Genomic DNA, 9,908 nt, shown 5'->3' with positions numbered 1-9,908 from the left:
GTTCTCTAGGTTTCCCACATGTATCTGTCCATACTATGCACAGAATACGCCTGACCTCCCTTTCACTCCAACCCTTCCCTCCTGTGTATCCTGTATCCAACACAGAGAGAAAGAAAAAGGGCAAGACAGAGACACAGAGAGAGAAAGAGAGACATGCAGAGTGAGAAAGAACTCAGGTCTGTGCATAGGCACAGGTATGTGTCTAGAGGAGAGGTCTCAACTGTGGCTATGACTATCTTTTTTTGTGATCTTTTAAATTTTTTAGTCGCAGATATTCCATTTTATTTATTTTATGTTTTTATTTTTACATTTTTGTTATTATATCTTTAAGTAGTTGTACAAAGAAGTTCCCATTCTACAGTTTATGAGTACAAGGTGTCTGTCTGACAACATTGTCACCCATTGCTCCTAACCCATCCTTTCACTTTTTTTTAAAAAAAATTGAGATTAGGTGATTACATAAATTTCACATATTTTACAGTATTGTGGAATAGTGATACTTAATGTCACAAACACATTTTAACCTTCACAAGGCAAATTGTATGGCTATCTATCTTGAGGATATGGTGGAAGTCCTGCATATCAGAGAGTGAGTGTGACTGGAGTGACTGTGACTCTTCACCTCCCAGGGTAGAGTGTGATAGGCAGGGTGTGTGATAAGTGCTGATAGTCTGGGAAACTGACACATGGAGCCAAAGTCTCAGGGCTCTAGCAGGGCTGGAACTTTCTGTGGTGGCTTGACTCTGTAAGGATAGCTCTCTCTAGATTGATGTCTGTCTCTCTGTCTCTCCCTCACCCCACCCCTACCCTCACCCCCACTGTGGAGTTCTACAGGTAACCTTCTCCAGACTGAGACTCAGCCCCATACCTGAGTTTACATAGAAAGGCAGACACACAGAAGAATAGGCTGACACCGGTCCTGAGCCTCCAATGACAAATTAATGAACAGAAAGGAAGTCCTTGCTCTGACTCTGCTTCTAGGCCAATGTGGGAGATTAGAGTGATGTGTCCCATGTCTGCCTTTGTGGTAGAGCTAGTCCCATTGGCTAAGAGTACCCAGAGGAGCTGCTAGCTGTCCCCCAGAATCCTGACCAGTGCCTTCTGCTCTCCCTCAGGTACAAGAAACAGATCTAACCCATTCCTGCTCCCTCTGCCATTCTTTCTTTTTGATTTTTTCCTCCTTAGCTGCTTACCTGAACCTACTTTGCTGTGTCCTACTGCCTCTCCCCCATCTTACAGTTACCTCATGTGCACTGATACCACCCTTGCTTTGCTCTGATATAACTCTGTACTGACCACAGTGTGGCTGCAAGAGCCAGAGGGCAGCTGGCCATGGCCTAAGAGTGTTTCCCGACCAGGAGTCTGTTTCTTCCATACAGTCCCTCTGTGCCAACGTGCCCCTCTGGGGATTAAGTGTTGACTAAGCCTCCTCTGTGTCCACTGATGACCAATACTCCTTCAGTGTGGGGGAATGGAGAATGCTTGGCTGTCACCCTGGGGAATTCACAGATATTTTTCCTTTTCAATCCTCCTTGTAAAGCTTTTCCAATTTTTAATACATTCCAACGGTCAGTTTTTAGGAATACTAATCACATTACCCATATTACTGTCAGGTTTTTAGTGTCTGTCTGTAAGGAAGAGGAAGAGAAGCACCTTCATGGAATGGGAATACTGGATGAGATGTTGGTTTTACAGTGTATTCATTCTGATCTTTTTAAATCACAGCCAACTTAATTACACATCAACTTTACCAGCTTTACTCATAAGCTCTATCTTTCAAGACATACCATCTCAACTTACTTGGACCTTCTGAATTTGTGTTAACTACTGTCTTTTTCCATTTTGGAAGGAACAAACATTGAAGACAATTCTTACTTTCTAGCTGATTTCTTATCTAAAGGAAACTGTTTTTTGTTTCCTCAATTTTCCTTTCCAATGCTTTCTTTACTAAATCTTCTCTTTCTTTACATTTTCTAATTTCCTGATTGGTTCTTCCTTAATAGATAATAGTTACACTTGTAGTCAAAAGGCCAATAATTTTAGGAAATATCAGTACCAAAAATATTATCGTACAAAACAGGAACAATTTAGTTTGATAGGGAAGACTACTTTTTTCACACCATGGTGACAGTTTTCATATATTAAAATATCAGATTATTTTCAACTTCTTCACATATACATGCCTTTCCACAAAAGTTTTAAGGTGACCTAAGGTTTAAAAATTAAAATTGAACATAAATTCTCTTGAATTCCAATGGCAAGTGACATTATTTTGCCCAATATGATGGATCCATCTGATTGGTGTTAGACAACACAAAGCAAATTAGAAGACAAAATGCAAAACCCAAATCTCTTGCTAACAATGCACAGCATTTCTCACAGATAATTAAGATCTAGATGGCATAGAACAGAATATGTTTAGATAACCTTGTTAGCAAGGCATATTAGCATATGAATTGATTTCTGAGTATCTTTTAGATGAGTTTTAGTCTTCAGGGTCTGTAAAGAGAATCTGAGAAAAGGGAGGAATCTTTCCTGAATTATTTTATGAATGTAATAGGGATCTGTTGATGGGTCTATTACCCTGCATCCTACAGGAAGAGGGTTATTTTACTTATACAAGGCTCTGGATTTGCTTAGAATTTTTTTTTTGGGGGGTCTAGTAATGGGGCTTGAACTCGGCCTGTGCGCTGTCCCTCAGCTCTTCAGCTCAAGGCTAGCTCTCTACCACTTGAGCCACAGCGCCACTTCCAGCTTTTTTCTTTTTGCTTATATGGTGCTGAGGAATCGAACCCAGGGCCTCATGCATGCAAGGCAAGCACTCTACCACTGAGCCACCTTCCCAGCCCAATGAGGACTGTTTATTGATGAACAGTGATGAGCACACACCTTCTCAAGATTGGAGATTACACAAGGGACTGGATTTTGGGGTGGGCTTATACAGGGCTTAACAAGGAAGCAGAGAATAAAAAAATGGGCTATAATCTCCTTGGGATTAAGGGTGATGTCCTTGGCCAGGTCCACAGTGGTAGCTGGAGGTTGGGGCTATTGACTCCTGGGGGGGCCAAGGTCAGAATGACCCTCCTGCTGACAAGCACCTGAGCACCCACTTGGTGCTTTGCTTGACCCTGGGGAATAAGGCAGGTCTCAATCCTTCAGTTCTTTGATTAACCTTTCTTAACACTTTGGTTTACCTGCCCTTAGTGTGCCCCACTTTGGGCGCCAAATGTCCCAATCTTAGTTTACCTTGGAATAGCAGGACAATGGGGGATGGGGCCAAAGAACCAAGATATCAAAGAGGATAGGAAAGTTGGAGACTCAAAAGCTCATCACCAGCATCTGAGTCCAAGATCCCCTCAACAAATCTTTTTATTAGTACAGTGCAGGGGAGGGGGTTTACAGGTACATGCAGGAAACATGGTACCAATATCTTTGGAGTTATAAACACCCACATGTGACCTATACTTGTATTGTGAGAAATGGCTTCCTTATCTTAGGAATTGGAGGCAAGTAGTAAACATTTCAGCAATTTGCACAAAGTCTTAGTCTACCTCAAGAGCCTAGACTTTTAGAGGTTTGAGTCTATGTTATACCAAGACCATTTGATCTTTCCAGGGCTTCAGCCCACAGTGATCTGAGAACTTTACTGAGCCACTTCAAAACTCATAGCTCGGCTACTGAGCTTCCCACAGCGCATGGATCCGATTCAGTATTAAAAGCAAAGAAGAGAAAGTTGCTTGAAAAAAATTGTTTCTATATAATAAAGCAAGCATTCCAAGGCCTGTACCATGAAAATCAGCCAGGACATTTCTCTGGAGTACATACACAGTTCAGCAGGCCTAGTCTGATCTTCCATGAGATTCCTTTGTATGAGATGAATAGCTCAAAGATAAGGCTAGCTTAGTGCAAGCTGTTCCTTATATCTTCTTTTCACTTAGTACAGGAAGAAAAGCATTGCTCGACAACTTGGGCTCAAGAGTGACAGAACATTTGGTGTTACACATGCCAGTCCTAACAGAAGAGAGCCAATCTTCTGCATTGATGACTGTACCAGAAGGACAGTAGAATTCCTAATCTTCAAAACTTTGTGTTTTCACTCCTGTAATCTTAGCTACTCAGGAGGCTGAGGTATGAGAATCCCACTTCAAACCTTGCCCGGGCAGGAATGTCCCTGAGACTTATCTCCAATTAACCACTAGAAAACAGGAAGTGGGATGTAGCTTAAAGTGGTAGAGTGCTTGCCTCGAGGAAAAGAGTTCAGAGACAGCACTGAGGACCAGAGTTCAAGCCCTACAACCAACAACAATAGCAACAACAAATGTGTTCTTCTAGATGTCTAACCTATTGTCTGCCCTGGTCTGTGTGGTAGAGGATGCCACTTAATTTGCTAAACAGAATCTGTTTTCAGCAAAGCTCACGACAGGTCTGCTTTGCAGCAGACCCTAACTCCAGGGATCTTGTGTCCTTTGAATCTCATACACTTGGGAACTTGCCCTAGCTCTATTTGTTTCCCAGAGGACTAGTTTCCTCTTCCTCCTCTTTTTCTTCCTCCTCCTAATAAAAGTACTGCACTGTGAGGTGCATGTACTGGTCAGATGGAGAAACATTTCTGGAACACAGGGGGTTTTTTAGCACTTTCTCTGTTCTCACCCAGACTTAGGAAAGTAACAGTAAAGTTTTTTTGCTGTGTGGCTGGCTGACCTAGTAGCACAACATCAACATTTGTCATTTGTTAGTTTTCAAAATGAGACCTTGCTATGTAGCCCAGGTTGGCCTGGAACTTTACCATATAGCCCAGACTATGCTGGAACTCTTGATCTTCCTGTTCACTCTCCAAGCTGATAGAAATAAAACATGCATGTTTTATACATACACATGCACACATGCACACACACATACACACACACAAACACACACTGATTGACCCTACTCTACCTTGTAAAGGCCTTGTGGATGCTTGGAAATGTCCTGGCCGTCTCACTACTATGAGAAGAATAATCACTGTCCTAAAGATGACAAAATGGAGTAATGAAAGAAGTTAGTTGGACAGCTCAAGGACACTCCAAAACTCTTAGCATCTGTACACACCAATTTTGAATACATTCTAACTGAAATTTTTAAAACTCCCCCTTTAAGTGGATGCTTAGGTCTAGCTACTGATTGCTGATGATTGTGGTTCAAAGCTAGCTGGGACAGGACAGTCTGTGAAACTCTTTTCTCTATTATCCAGCAGAAAGCCTCAAATGGAGCTGTAGTTCAAGTAATAGAGTGCTAGTCTTGAGCAAAAGAGCTAAAGGACAGTGCACAGGCCCTGTGTTCAAGATCTAGGACTAGCATGCACATTAAAACAAAACAAAATTAACTCTTCTTGTTAATTAAAGGAAAATAGGTTCCTTCACAGTGGAAACATTTTACCAAGCAATGCCACTCTAGTTATGCAGCCAAATGAATTTAAAACTGGTGCTGAAGGTTTGTGCACCCCAGAAGGCGAGTGAACATCAATTCATGAATGGATAAATTGGTTGTGAGTTACACAGGCAGTGAGATCTTAATCAGCAGATAAGACAATAAAGTAGTGATTTGGGCTGCAGTGCCATGAGTGCCCCAAAAATATAAGAGAAAGAATTCAGAGACAAGGTGGCAGATTGTATGATTTTATTTTTGATTAATCTGTAGAACAGGAGAACAATTGGTAGTCATCATGTAACAGGGGCTCCAGATAGGACTGCCCCAGGAAATCCTCTGTTGTGTGAAGAAGGGCTACCTGCAGGAGCCCTGATGCAGGTAGATTATCTCCAGGCTTTTGTTTCTTCCTTCCATGACACTGTAATGAGTAAGGTAGAAATGGCTTGAGATGATCTCATTCCTAGTTTTGATAAAATGGCAAATAAATGCGTTTCTCCGTACATATATAATGTATATACACACATATATGCATGGAAAATTCATATCTATGTGTGCATGTATGTGTATATATATGTATATATATGCGTATATATATGTATATATGTGAATGAAACTAACTGAAAGGAGAGATGGCCATCCAGAATTCTCTAAAACAGAAACAGAAATAGAGCTATGAGCAATCCTGGGTAGCCTTCTGCTTCCATTCACATTCCTCACGTTTCTTCTAATTGTTCGCTGATTTCCTATAATTGTTCATAAAGGTTGTTATAGCCTGGTTACTCACTCCTGCCAGAGAGATGGCTCTGTAAAATAACCTGTTTACCCTTTCTCAGCAGGGTCTTTTCTGGATCCAAAACCTCCATGAGTCAACACAGCCCAGGCTGCTCTTTTGTGACTCTCTGTTGCCTGGGTTTAGAAACTTGGGGGGACAGTGAGAAAGAACAGATCTGAGTAGCCAAAGGAGGAGGGTTCTGTCTGCCTCTAGCAATTCCAGGATAGTGTCAGCTCCTTGTGGCCTATGAGTATTGCCTGAGTCATTTTCCCAAAATTCATTGTACAAAAATCTACCACAAAGAAAGCTAACTGTAGGTTATAGAACAGGACTCCCACTCACTGTGACACCACAGTTTTTAGCAGAGACAGACCTTTAAACACAGATCTTTCCGTTTTACTAAGAACAGATGATTTAGGTTCAGGGAGACATTTCCAACAGGGAAAGCTGCTTTAAGGAGCTCAGAGCTTTAAAGGAGGGTAGCTATGATTGAAAAGTAAACAGGAAAGGTCAGATCAGCTCCAATGGTCTATGCAGAGCCTCCTGCACAGGGATTCTTGAGAACAAAGGATGTTTGTGTAGGTTAACTGGACACAAATTCAGTTTCCTACTATTGCCAGCCAGAGAAGAGAGTCACACCAGCAATGTAACTGGATATCACCACATGTACTTAGGTATTTAGATATTCTGGTTCAGCTACTTTGTCCTCTGTTCCACACCCAGGATATCAGGAGATAGGGCTACAGTTGTATCGCCAGACCACACCACCACTACTCATTCTCTCACTGCTTCTTTCTCTGGCTCTTCATAAATGAGGTTTGAACAGTAACAGCATCTTCTGGTGACACAGTGAGATGATGCATCCTCCAGCCTGCAAATGCAATGTCTGACTGGAGAAATGTAGTTATTGGTATTATCACTAGATCCTTCATCCATCCATAAGACTGAAAACTAATATTTCCCATTCCAAATTTCCTATTACTCATTGTTACTTAAGATAAATACAACTGATTTTTATTTTGGCAGTACTAGGTGATGAACCCAAGGTCTTGCATCGAGTATGTAGGGGTTCTACCACTTGAGTCATACTCCCAGCCCTCTGTATTTTAGTTGTTTTTTAAGGAAAGTCTCCCTTTTCTTTCTGAGTCCAGCCTGAACTGCAGCCCTCCTACTTTATGCCCCTTGTGTAGCCATGATAATAGACATGTACTGGTATGCCCAGTTTTTTTCATTGAGATTGGGTATAGCAATCTTTTTTCTTTTCTTTTTCTTCCTGACCTGGGTTGACCTTAAATATAATCTTCCTAATCTGTGCCTCTTACATAACGAGGATTACAAGTATGAGCCACTGCTCCTGGCTACAATTCAATTTTGTATATTGATATTGTTAGGAAATTAAAGAGGCTGCAGAGTAAGGAGAACAACACATGTGTGGAATTTAGGGAAGGAAAGGGATAGGTTTATTCACCAGATGGCTGGCCCCTGGCTACATTGGCACTCCATATGGCTGGAAAAAGGGGCATCTGACCCCAGCCCATGCCTTATCTACAGTAGGGGTGGGGAGAAGTTATGGCCAGGTAGAGGGAGGTGGGACCATGTAAGGGGAGGTTTGACCAGGTGGGAGACTGGGTGAGATCTGGATGTGACCTCAGCAGATGCGGATGTGACTTCCTCCAGGAATACAAGTTACCTAGGTAATGCAGGTACTGTGCAGAGACGTGGCGCAGCTGAGGGAGGTGTCTACCTGCCACCCAGACATGGACCTTACAGAAACTAGGTCACAGTTTGCTTGTATATATGAGTTCTTTAGGATGCTTGTTATTGTTATACTGAGTACTGAGATGTAAAGACAGAGCCTTAGACTTCCTGGGTAGATGCTTTATCACTTGAGCCATACTCTCATCACTTTTTGGCTTTACTTATTTTTTAGATAGGGTCTTGCAATTTTGCATATGCCTCATACCTAAGATGGCAGGTATACATCACCATGCTCAACTTGTTCAATAAGATGATTTCTCACTAACTTTTGGCCTCATCTGGCCTCAAACTATCATCCTCCTGACTTCTACCTCCTGAGTAGCTAGAATTATAGCATAAGCTGCTGTGCTGTGCTGGATTTTTGTTTGTTGTTTGCTTCTGAGACAGTGTATTTATATATTTTAATAACAAGTAGGGCCAAATCCCACCCCATGCTGATATCATCGCCCTGCGGCCTGGCCTGCTGGAGGGTTGGGGTATCGGGGCAGGACTCACTGGCAGAGTAAGCTGGGACACTGGAGGGGGTGGGGCATGGAGGCTGACATCAACGCCCCATGGGGAGGGTTGTCAAGAGGTGTCAAGGAGTGGTTGGACAGTGGGTGGCTTTGGGAAGGGGCATAAATGGCGGTTGAAACCATTAGAGCCATTGGAGTAGGGGAGGGTCACAGCCTATATATAGGCTGCAAGTTCTGACTAGTGGGTGGGTGGAGAGAGATGGTGGGGAGAAACACAGCAAGAGGAGCCTACTGGAGCAGAGTAGCAAGTCTTGTGGAGAGGCCTCTACTGGAGGAGGGCAGGCCTGTAGAGATGACTGAGGCCTGTGGAGAGGCCTGGGGAGAGGCCTCTGGATGGTGGAGAAGCCTGCAGAGAAGGAGCAAGGAAGGAAAAGGCAAAGCCTTCCCTTTTGGAGAGTTGGAGCTTTGGAGGTTTTGGAGATCTAGGGTTTGCAGGTTTGCAGACCATCTAATAAAGTTCAGGGCTGCCCATTGGGGGCTTGGAAGTTTGGTTCTGGGTAGCTAGCCCAGGACAAGTTAGTCGCAAGCCCGTTTTCTGGTATAAATAGTGTAAATAAAATTCTTTTAAAATTATTATTAATAAGTTTTTTATTGTGAAAATACCGTACAGAGGGGTTACAATTACATGAGCAAGGTAATGAGTACATTTCTTATCAAGCATTGTTGCCTTCTCCTTTGTTTCCCCTTACCATTCCTGCCCTCCCATCTCCCCCTACCCTAAATAAAATTCTTTTGTCACTTTTAACTCTGTCTCAATCAATTGTGTTTCTCTCAAGTCATAATATTTGGAGGTCCCAGCGAGATAATCCATCTGGCCCCCGGGAAATGCCCTTGTAGTTGAGAGCCTTGACCCTCAGGGGACAAAGCTTCCTTTAAGTTTCTGTTTCCTGAGGACCAACGTGGACAGGAGTCATTTTGAAACCCTCTAGGGGTGAGTCTGGGCAATTCTGCTAGCCTGCATCTGGGACCCCCTCAAGAGGCCATTTGAGGCCTTCTCAAGAGGCCATCTGGAGCTTCCTTGAGAAGCCATGTGGGACTTCCTCTAGAGGTCACCTGAGGCTTCCTTGAGAAGCCGCCTGGGACCTCCTGAAGAGGTCATCTGGGACTTCCTTGAGAGGTCATCTGGGACTTCTTTGAGAGGTCATCTGGGACCTCCTTGGGAGATCATCTCTGGGACTCGTGGGACATGTAGGTTAAGTGTCTGTGCCTACTTGTCTGCTTTTGTTTATTACTAGTTCTATCTGTATCCTGTATATACCTCTGCTTATTCCTTCCCAGGATGGGAAAACAATGTCCTAAGGTTCTTGTAAGCAAAACTGTAACTGAAAAATCTCCCCGGTGTTACAGGATCCCCCAGAAGATGACCCACTGGTATACTCTCCCTCTTATTCTGTTTCATCAGCACCTTTGACATTAAGTCCCCCTCCCATACTTGAAGTGGTTTCTTGTACCAGCCT

This window comes from Dipodomys ordii, unplaced genomic scaffold (genome assembly GCF_000151885.1).
Source record: "Dipodomys ordii isolate 6190 unplaced genomic scaffold, Dord_2.0 Scaffold36, whole genome shotgun sequence".
Classification (NCBI taxonomy): domain Eukaryota; kingdom Metazoa; phylum Chordata; class Mammalia; order Rodentia; family Heteromyidae; genus Dipodomys; species Dipodomys ordii.
This window is presented reverse-complemented; position numbering follows the sequence as displayed.